Here is an 11,917-nt window from a genome sequence, read left to right as displayed (position 1 = left end):
GTATAGAACGTTTTTAGTAGTCTTATATAGGGCGACCTACCCGTATTGTACTAATTTTGTTTTTATTTCACTAGTAAATGACTAATACTATCAATTATAGTCAAACAGTGCAGTTTAAAGCCGCATAATCCGTATCTTTCAGGGTCCGTAATAGTCCGCTAAACCTGTCTATATTATTAGGCTTTTTTAATTTTTTTTTTGCCTAATATATAGTCAGCTCGCGGTACCTCTTAAAAGTGTGAAATCGTAGGCCAGATTTGGCCTACGCTACGTCAGCGGTATATTTCTAATATATCGTCCATGCAATGCCGGGAAAACATACACATACCTATATATTGGGATCTTATGTACTCCACTGCCCCCATGTTACATCCCATTTATGAAATTAAACAACTTTGCAGCCAATCAACTTCGCTTCCGGTTTTATTTTAAAAACCTCGTGTAGTTGAAAGATAAACAAAATGCTAGCCAGTTAGAGTTTTTATAGTGAAATTATGGTCGACATACACGACATGTTGTCAAATATTCAAATTGAACACGACTATTGCTGTACGCATCACTTTCGAGATATTCACGTTGCATATACATGTAGCATATACACAGTTGAATTTTGTTTATCTTCAACTACACGTGGTTTTTTAAAATAAAACGAAGCGAAGTTGATTGCTGCCGTTTGCTCTACTAAATGTGTATACGGCGGCCATTACAAATGTGTGAAATAGAAGGGTTCGGAAGTTTTTCATTGTGCAAAGTTGTTTAATTTCATAAATGGGATGTAACATGGGGCGTGGATAATAAATCCCATATATAGGTATGTGTATGTTTTCCGGCATTGCATGGACGATATATTAGAAATATACCGCTGACGTAGCGTAGGCCAAATCTGGCCTACGATTTCACATTTTAAGAGGTACGCGAGCTGACTATATTTAGGCAAAAAAAAAAAAAAAAAAGCCTAATAATATAGGCAGTTAGCGGACTAGGTCCGTAAAACAAACAATGACAAGATATGGTGTAATAGCCCTAAAAAGTTATGAACTTTCCCCAAATTACAAGTCTAGAAAGTTAAGAGGTCCAAAGATATAAATATACAAACTTTTATTTTAGACTTATGCGCGGTCCGACAAAAAGTCAAAAGTTAACGCCTCCAAAGCTTAGAAATGCTACTTTGCGCATGTCCGGAAATAAAAGTTGTTTACCGCAATGGAGCGAGCTTTGCAGTGAAAGCTCGCCGGCTTAGAATCAACTGCTGATTCGAAGTGAATAAGGAAATTATTTAAACTAAGAAATGTTGTGAATTGCTGAGAATATTATATGGAAACGAATTCGAGCTATGACAACAACTATGACTTGTGAATGATCTACCAAAACCACATAAACTGACTTCTCGTCGTCTCTATAAGGTGAGTGGGGCCCCGAAGGGGTACTGTAACAGTTATATTCTACAAGTGTTTGGTCGCTTTTTGGAATTGGTACCATAGTAAAATAGAGATTAGAAATCAGGAAAAGTGTTGATTAATTGGGGAACATATAACAGATTTCATCTTGGATTACAACAGAAGCATTAATAGAGTCGTATTATACGCGTTTCCTTAAAAGATGATCGCATTCTTCAGTGTTATACATGTACGATATACATGTAGCTACTGTTACAGGCTTACAGCGTCAGGAGTGTGATATCTTTTCCGATATCTATTTGTGTATTCATGTATATCAGTGATATATATCCTTTAACTAAAGAAGCCACTTTCAAACTTACTTCATCGGTGCTCGTGTGTGTAGGATTGTATTTTTTTTAGACTTACAGTCACTTAGTCACGTACATGTACAATGTACTCGTTATCCTATCTGCTGGTCTTAATTATATAAAATTCACACCAATACATCACAAGTGATGTAAGTAAAGAATAGTAATTGACTTTTTAAAATATGTATTATATATTATGTCCAATACATTTAAGCTACATAAATTCTGGCACTAATTAGTACCATTATTCTTCACATGAAAATGCCTAGACCCCTGTATTTCAAGAAATGACTATCTTAGTATCTAGTGAGGTTTGATTTTGATAAACGTGTTCAAAAAATGTGTAATTGTTATAAATTTATGTTTGACAGGAAACAATTGGAACTAGTTTGTTTTACATGTAGGCTTGCACTGAAAGATTATGTACATGCATGTATACAGTATTTATCTATGTACATAACTGACATTTACTCCATATTTTCTTAATAGAATGTATGGGACCTTCAACCAGATGACAGAAGTGCAAGATGTGATGGCAGCTCGCCCAAAAATAAAAGGGAAAAACAACTACATGTATCTCTGATATCAAAACTGACAGTAAAAAATAAAGTCTGTTTGTAATGTACCCATTATGAACCAGAAAGAAATCATTTTCAAGAAGGAAGGACAGAACAAACCTAGCATAATTCTTTACTATTACCACCAGGATATTTTCAAATTATTTATTTCTTCTTCATACAAATGGAAAAAGGAATAATAATGATTATTGCATGTTTACATACCTAGTATGTATAACTTTTGAATAATTTATATGGGACAAGGATGTAATTCCAATTTATGAACAATAAACCAATTAAAATAATATATGTCATTTGTCTGAGTTGTTTAATTATGTACATGTAGTGTTCATTTTAGAAATGTTCAAATACAGAAAATAAATAGCAAACAAGACTGAAGCTAGATCAAAGGTTATTTAGGTCAAAAGTCATTGTCAAATCTCAAGATTTTGACTCCATAGATATACATATATCCATATGTGTAATAAAAAAAATCTTGTTGTTGTGTAATACACAGATTGCACATATATATAAGAATATCCATATATCTAGAGACAATAGCCTGTGATGCATGTTGTTAAATTGCATTATTCATTATTGACTATTTTAAGTTGCAAAGTTTTGATTGAATAAGAAAGGAATAGACTGACAATAACTTCTAATTAGTCCAGGTCAATCAAGGTCTACATGTACAAGCTCTTAGCAAATTCACTTAGTGTTTGGAGCAAGATCACACTAAAGGAATTAGGATTGCTTGAATATAAAAAAATAAACTAACAAAATACAACTAATAAAGTTAGATTTCCCACCAGGTTAGACTATTTACATGCTAAAAAATGAATTTTACTGCAATTACTCTGATGACATGAGAATCACATGCTATGGTCAGCTTATTTACTACTGGATGCTATTTTAAACTCCAGTCATTTTATTATTGACCTAAAATTCAATGCACAATATGTGTACATGTACACTATACAATGTATATGAATGTGCTATTTGTGCATGAATATGATTGTATAAGAAACACCTAGGTCTTTCATTATACATGTTTCTGATTCATTTGATTCAGAGGCAAATTCACGGCTGGACATCATATTATACGGTAGTTATATGGTTCATTGGCAAGCTATCATGTACATGTACATGTACATTGTACATCACAAATTTAACCAAGGGAGCCGTCTTCATTATCTACACAGAAAATCTATACATAATTGCATGTTAGACATTCAGAACTTTTAACACGCACTAAACCGCCTTATTGCAACCTCAACCCAATTCTTTATTTTATTTTTTTTTTAATTTTCTGTAATCCTTGAAATCATATAACCAAATGTTTATAGTTTCACCAGAAATTTATCATCATGTTTTTAACGAACATGGAGCTTTTCCAACATAAATATCAGAAATATACATACAATAACATGTATTAAGTTTTATACTCGTTTATGGCGGTACATGGTGATTTTCTAACTAATAGATATGTATGTATACATGTATATACATATAACATTGAACAAAAATGCATATTATGTCAAGTTTGCTCTCCGTGCTTATTTTACTTGATTTATTATTATATTTCATTTGGACCTTTATAAAACAAGTTATATGGTTATTCAAGGCAAGTCAAATATCGTCTGAGATATTCATTTTAAAAAAATATCACCAGAGATTTACATGTACAGTAGATAACCATTTTCGTCTCTATATAGTACGATGTGTCTTGTCTATTTCATTATTTATCAATACCATTATTTATATATCTGGTACATTTTTGTACAATTTATTATCTTGTCTAGTACGATGTATGGTATCGCAACACGTATTTTATACGAAGTTTAAATACCGTTCCCACAAAAATCCCTCCGGTGGCCCCCGGAAATTAGGCAAAGCATAGTCAACCGATCGCCGTGTTGTAAACACTCAAAATGACAGAATGGAAGTATTGTTTACACGACGATAATGTATATATATTGTTCTTGGGGACTCTTAAACTTCATCACATAACAAAAAATTCACTTGTTCATGATAAGTAACAAGTTCTTCCCTAGAAGTTCCTGCTAACATGAACGGCACACTTTTGACTAGGCACGCCATTTCGTTTGGTCTGGAAAGTCACGTGATCGTCTACGATTGAAAATGCATATTCAAACAGACTGGATATCGAATTTTTAATCATTAATTTCTTTTGAGCTCGGGACTTTTTGGGTGTGTAATTAGGGGAAAGTTGATAACTTTTTATAATATATGTACCATAATTTTCTTTTGTTGATTTACGGACCCTGAAAGATACGGATTATGCGGCTGTGAACTTTTTAACAAACGTACGTAAGATACCCGAGTATTTTAGGCAAGGGAATCTAGCCGTATAGAAAGTTGCCTAGTAGTCTCATATAGGGCAACCTACCCGTATTGTCCAAATTTTGTTTTTATTTCACTATTATACGACTTATACTCTTCATTGTAGCCAAACTATGCAGTTTCCGTGAACTTTCTAATAAACGTGCGTAAAATACCCGGGTATTTTAGGCAAGGGAATCTAGCCGTATAGAACGTTTTTAGTAGTCTTATATAGGGTGACCTACCCGTATTGTCCTAATTTTGTTTTTATTTCACTAGTAAATGACTAATACTATCCAATATAGCCAAACTGTGCAGTTTAAGTGAACTTTTTAATAAGAGTACACAAAATACCCGGGTACTTTAGGCAAGGGAATCTAGCCGTATAGAACGTTTTTAGTAGTCTTATATAGGGTGACCTACCCGTATTGTCCAAATTTTGTTTTTATTTCACTAGTAAATGACTAATACTATCCAATATAGCCAAACTGTGCAGTTTAAGTGAACTTTTTAATAAGAGTACACAAAATACCCGGGTATTTTAGGCAAGGGAATCTAGCCGTATAGAAAGTTGCCTAGTAGTCTCATATAGGGCAACCTACCCGTATTGTCCAAATTTTGTTTTTATTTCACTATTATACGACTTATACTCTTCATTGTAGCCAAACTATGGAGTTTCCGTGAACTTTCTAACAAACGTGCGTAAAATACCCGGGTATTTTAGGCAAGGGAATCTAGCCGTATAGAACGTTTTTAGTAGTCTTATATAAGGTGACCTACTCGTATTGTCCTAATTTTGTTTTTATTTCACTAGTAAATGACTAATACTATCAATTATAGCCAAACTGTGCAGTTTAAGTGAACTTTTTAACAAACTACGTAAGATACCCGGGTATTTTAGGCAAGGGAATCTAGCCGTATAGAAAGTTGCCTAGTAGTCTCATATAGGGCAACCTACCCGTATTGTCTAAATTTTGTTTTTATTTCACTATTATACGACTTATACTCTTCATTGTAGCCAAACTATGCAGTTTCCGTGAACTTTTAAACAAACGTGCGTAAAATACCCGGGTATTTTAGGCAAGGGAATCTAGCCGTATAGAACGTTTTTAGTAGTCTTATATAGGGTGACCTACCCGTATTGTCCTAATTTTGTTTTTATTTCACTAGTAAATGACTAATACTATCAATTATAGCCAAACTGTGCAGTTTAAGTGAACTTTTTAACAAACGCACGTAAGATACCCGGGTATTTTAGGCAAGGGAATCTAGCCGTATAGAAAGTTGCCTAGTAGTCTCATATAGGGCAACCTACCCGTATTGTCCAAATTTTGGTTTTATTTCACTATTATACGACTTATACTCTTCATTGTAGCCAAACCATGCAGTTTCCGTGAACTTTGTTTAGCAAAGTGCGCAAAATACCCGGGTATTTTAGGCAAGGGAATCTAGCCGTATAGAACGTTTTTAGTAGTCTTATATAGGGCGACCTACCCGTATTGTCCAAATTTTGTTTTTATTTCACTAGTAAATGACTAATACTATCCAATATAGCCAAACTGTGCAGTTTAAGTGAACTTTTTAATAAGAGTACGCAAAATACCCGGGTATTTTAGGCAAGGGAATCTAGCCGTATAGAAAGTTGCCTAGTAGTCTCATATAGGGCAACCTACCCGTATTGTCCAAATTTTGTTTTTATTTCACTATTATACGACTTATACTCTTCATTGTAGCCAAACTATGCAGTTTCCGTGAACTTTTTAACAAACGTGCGTAAAATACCCGGGTATTTTAGGCAAGGGAATCTAGCCGTATAGAACGTTTTTAGTAGTCTTATATAGGGTGACCTACCTATATTGTCCAAATTTCGTTCTGATTTCAATACTAAACGAATTATAATCTCCATTGAAGCCAAACTGTGCATTTTCCGTGAACTTTTTAACAAACGTACGTAAGATACCCGGGTATTTTAGGCAAGGGAATCTAGCCGTATAGAACGTTTTTAGTAGTCTTATATAGGGCGACCTACCCGTATTGTACTAATTTTGTTTTTATTTCACTAGTAAATGACTAATACTATCAATTATAGTCAAACAGTGCAGTTTAAGTGAACTTTTTAACAAACGTACGTAAGATACCCGGGTATTTTAGGCAAGGGAATCTAGCCGTATAGAACGTTTTTAGTAGTCTTATATAGGGTGACCTACCCGTATTGTCCTAATTTTGTTTTTATTTCACTAGTAAATGACTAATACTATCAATTATAGCCAAACTGTGCAGTTTAAGTGAACTTTTTAACAAACGCACGTAAGATACCCGGGTATTTTAGGCAAGGGAATCTAGCCGTATAGAACGTTTTTAGTAGTCTTATATACGGTGACCTACCCGCATTGTCCTAATTTTGTTTTTATTTCACTAGTAAATGACTAATACTATCAATTATATGTTGTGTGATGTTTTGTTGTGTAGTATTGTTGTTGGATGTTGTTGTTGCGTGGTTGTGTTGTGTTGTGTTGTGTGATGTTTTGTTGTGATGTTGTGTCGTGTTGTTGTGTAATGTTGTCTTGTGTTGTGTGATGTTGTGTTTAGTGTGATGCGTTGTTGTGTTGTGTGATGTTATGTTGTGTGATGTTGTGTTATTTTGTTGTGTTGTGTGATGTGTTGTTGTGTAGTGTTGTTGTGTTGTTGGTGTGTTGATGTGCTGTGTGATGCTGTGTGGTTTCGTGGTGTTTTGGTGTCGTGTTGTGTTGTTGTGTAAGAACGAGTTCTGATGGGATCACTTTTCAACGGGGTCTATTTTCAACGGGTCGTGTAAAAAGTGCGCTTAATGTTCAGTTTTCAACGGTTTTCGGGGTCATTTTTCAACGTTGAAAAATGACTCGAGGTTAGTTTTCAACGGGGGTCCATTTTCAACGTTACACCGGCTCTTTGTATAGAAATGTAAGATGATTTTGAAAGGAAAATTATCTCTCTTTCCAACGGCAGTAGCCTTTTTTATGAAAATCATTGGTAGAAATGTGTTTTTAAACGTTGAAAGATTGGTGTTTTTCTATTGGTAATGATATTATACAGAGTGTAGATATGTTACTGACAACTCCTTTTTCTTCGAAATCCATTTTGCTCACCTTTTATTATGTTTTCACAATCCAACCATGACGTCAAACGTTTATTGAGTATGCTACAATATACTTTACAGTTATATTGTTCGTGGAGGTACGTTTAACCCTTAAACTGACTGATCATCATCTTAGGTAAGGTGTCATCACACAGGTGGCGACTGACCCGTGTGCCTAGAATTCACAGTATTTGTTTTATATATAAATCAATTATGCAGGTATACCTGTATCCCCATGTACATTGTATACATGACATATATACATTGCTCATATCAAACACAACAACTACATGTACATACATCTACATAAAATGAACACAAAATGTACATGTCATAATGATATGAAGTGTGTAATCTAAATTTGCTGTTGAAAATAAAAAAAAACAACAATTAATTGATCTGTATAAGATACAACGTTTTATTTAATATGTGCATATTGTATAAACACTAAAACAGATCTATGATTAAAATGTCTCTTGACAACATAAATTGTATATGATACTCCACGTGGTTTTAATGTAGTCATCACTTTCCAGCGCTGTAAATTTATCATTTAATACATGTACACAACGTTTGCGTGATTTCAATATACAAGTAGATCTAATGTCTATATTATACACATCACCCAAACTGACTATTAAATCAATGAATAATCAAAATGAAATATATGTAAGTATATATATCTTTATCAAAATATATCCAAAACATTAAGAGGTGATATTGTACATGTATGTCTAGAAATATATGTTTAAACAAAAAATAAACTCTGGTTTAAAACATATCACTAAAAAGACAGTAAATTATTAGACCCATCGACATTTATTTTTAAAGCTTTAATGTAAGATTGTTCATATTATGATGATAAATATTAATCTCATTAAATCATTTAATTATATAAGTCTAAGAGAATTAACAATAGAGAATTCAATTGCTATATCGAGTAATACAAATATAACTGAACTACCTCTCAGATAGTTATAAATATATCACTAAAGCAACCGTTTCCATAGGCGATACCAGGTAAATCAATACCCATAGGCGAAATTACAGGTACATGTATCTAACACATTGTTCAATGGCATTGCCCATTATTTGTATAGGGGTTTTATAATTAGTGGTCATACCTGACTGGGCGTAGTGCATTACAAGTTTACCTGTAGTTTAAATATTGTAAAATCCTAGTTTAAATGTAGTGCACTAGGGTGTAAAGGTTAGCTTACATACATCCGTAGTATATGTCAATATAAATATCTTTAGTTGCATTAGAAAAACGGACTTTGGGCATATACAAGTTTTGTTTGTTTGTTTGTTTTTTTTTTCATCCTACATTCGTGTACATGTAATATGCAACGACACAATACATACAATTTATGATTATGTAGGTACATTGTGGCATTCAATGCTATACAAGAAACATATATTCACATGTATGTAAATTTGCGCCGCAGAGTTTCATTCTCTGCAAAAAAAAACAAATAATAGTTTCTGGTTCAATTACAAAAGTTACTTACTTTACACCATTACCACCATTAAAAAGTTTGAGCTTCTAATTTTACTTCAAGACAAAAATATTGAAAGTAATTAATTGCATCCCGAAAAAATTCTGGGTCACTTTGCTATATATGGAATGAAGTACTGATTGCGCATGCATCAAAAGCAAAATAAATCATTTCATATTATTTTTGTGTTAATTAAACACTATATAAATACACGATTAAACAACAATTACCGTTTAAATGATGAGTATCGTTTATGCTCAGTCTGCGGTGGAGCATCTTAAAGAAAAGACGAAAAAAAAAAAACCAGTTTTAAATCCTTCTGACATTTTTTTATGAACAGCTGTATAGAGCTCGTTAGTCCATACTGTAACGTCATGTTACCCGTGCGATGACTCTAGTTTTCCACTTTTCGCTCAATAGTCTGCTCTAAAAAGTGTGGAAATAGTATAAACTATGTCTAGAACACAAATTTAATCAATTTAGTTGTCAGTTACTAAGTAGTTTCATAGTTCAGAGCTTTTTAATCCTCAGTAAATGTTGATTTTCTAGTATGGAGATTTTTCATCTGCGATAATGTGCGCATGCGAAATGAAACAAAGGTGCGCTCGAATAACACTTATACATCCAAGAGTTACTTCCCTTATGCCATTTATATGTTTATTTAAAGTGAATAGTCGGGCAAAGGAAACCAGTCTAAATGCGTTCTTTGGCCTTCCAAAAGTCATTGTATACCATAATGATGGTCAAGTTCTGCTGACGGTGTCCAGTTTTGACCATTGAAATTTTGGGGAAGCCCCGTGTAAATTTAGCACAGTTCTAAATATAAATTCTCCAAACTCTTTGAAAACGAGGCTGCGTGGAAATGTCAACATGGACATGTGTTTCTCAGTCGTGTCGGTTTCGTTTCGTGTGATAAACCACTAATGCGGTATGCAAATTGTTGTTTTGAGATGATACATTTGATGCAAATGAAGTATTCTTACATTAATGACAATGCTTTGTAATCATTTTCGATAAAAGCATCTTGTACATGGAAATCGACACAAATATTCGGCCGATGCAGAGATGGGGCCCCGGCAAGGGGCAATTATTGCAGCATAGCATTCGTCGTATTTTACATCAACCGAATCATGAAGGTTAAATACAAATAATCGTAACATAATTTCCCATTTAAAACCACACGAAAACGTTCCATAGAACGTCCGTGCATGTAGCTGTCAAAGATGTGAAAATAAATTAGCTCATAGATATTTTACAAGTACAATATATGTGTTCAATATTTGTGTAGTTTTTTGCAGAGATTTAATTAAATTATCTATGTCTCTGGTTGTTGTTTTTTTGTAAACAATATTTGATTCTGGAGAGAGATGACATGAATGTCCCATGCTGGAAGGAAAAAAAACTTTTATGATGTATATATGTATCGTACAATGTATATATGTAAACGTACATTCCATGTAGCTGCTATAGAATTACAACTAGGAAATTCTCTCAAACATTGATAATATTTAATTCATCACATTCATGTAGGCCTATGCTGTGAGAATTAACACATCATATATATTTCCAGAAAACAATATAGGCCTACATGTATGTTACTTTCCTTTTCTGTTTTTTCCTGTTCTTTTTTGTGCTCTGGAGAAAAAGATGATTGAGTTGAAGAAAAGTAATTAATTAAGAGAAATGTGTACCACAGTACTTTGTCTGTAGCCGAGGGATTCTATACTGTTTTAATAGTCCAGTAATTAATAATTAAATTGAAAATTTCAAAATTAAGATGAAATTGTAAATTCCATTTTTGAATGAAGTGGTTTATCATAAACATTAAGAGGTGATTGATTTTGGAGCAACTTTGTCTAATCATATGTACTGTATATCTATCTTTTTTTTACCATGTGTATATTTCTTCTGTATTTTTAAACCCTCCGCCCAAGTCACAACTAATAGGTACAACTCTTTTTTGTTTAAAAACAAATCACAAAAAGTACAGTAAACATTTATTATGTGTTTGTAATCACTGACACAGTTTATTTTCTATGTAAAGTTACACATTAAATGTAAATTTGGTTCAGATTGTTCATTTCAAATATTGATGATAAATATTTGAATACTCTCATTAAAATCATTTATCTATATATATAAAAAAAAATCCTTATATTTTAAAAGAATTAACACATAGCCCTGAATTCAGGCATTGCAAGAATTATCACTGAGAGGACTAATACAAATATAACAAAGTTAAACAATGAAAAAGTACCTCTCAGTTGAAAAGGAACATTTAATAAATTAATACTGTTTAAATGTTCTGTTCAATCTTTAGGTCCATATTAGGCGATTTCAAGAGTAAATCAACATTCTTCAGTCCATAGATGCGAAATTACAGGTATACAGGTGTATCTTTCTGTATTCATTGTATCAATGGCATGGTGCCCAAAAAAAAAACCAGCAATTTTTTATAGTTGAATATGGAAATTTTAATTTCAAATATAATTAGTAAATGTAGTTCATACCTGACTGGTGAATGTGTCACTAGTGCATTACAAATATTGTTTACCTGTATCTATAGTAAAAAAATTCAGAATAATTAATGATACATAGTTTTTCAAAAGTAGTCATATGAACCATAGTACAGGTATACAAATATTTATCCGTAGTA

The 11,917-nt window shown here is 32.9% G+C and overlaps 1 long non-coding RNA gene across 1 annotated transcript; it reads left to right on the top strand.

The window, feature by feature from the left end:
* The first annotated feature begins 995 nt into the window (after positions 1–995).
* Positions 996–2,613, top strand: LOC138323099 (uncharacterized). Its single transcript, XR_011208525.1, has 2 exons — positions 996–1,403; positions 2,237–2,613. It is a non-coding gene; the product is annotated as an uncharacterized lncRNA (long non-coding RNA).
* Positions 2,614–11,917: the final 9,304 nt, after the last annotated feature.

This window comes from Argopecten irradians, chromosome 5 (assembly GCF_041381155.1).
Source record: "Argopecten irradians isolate NY chromosome 5, Ai_NY, whole genome shotgun sequence".
NCBI lineage: Eukaryota > Metazoa > Mollusca > Bivalvia > Pectinida > Pectinidae > Argopecten > Argopecten irradians.
Note: the sequence above shows the minus strand (reverse complement) of the source record. Positions and strands in the feature narration are given on the sequence as shown.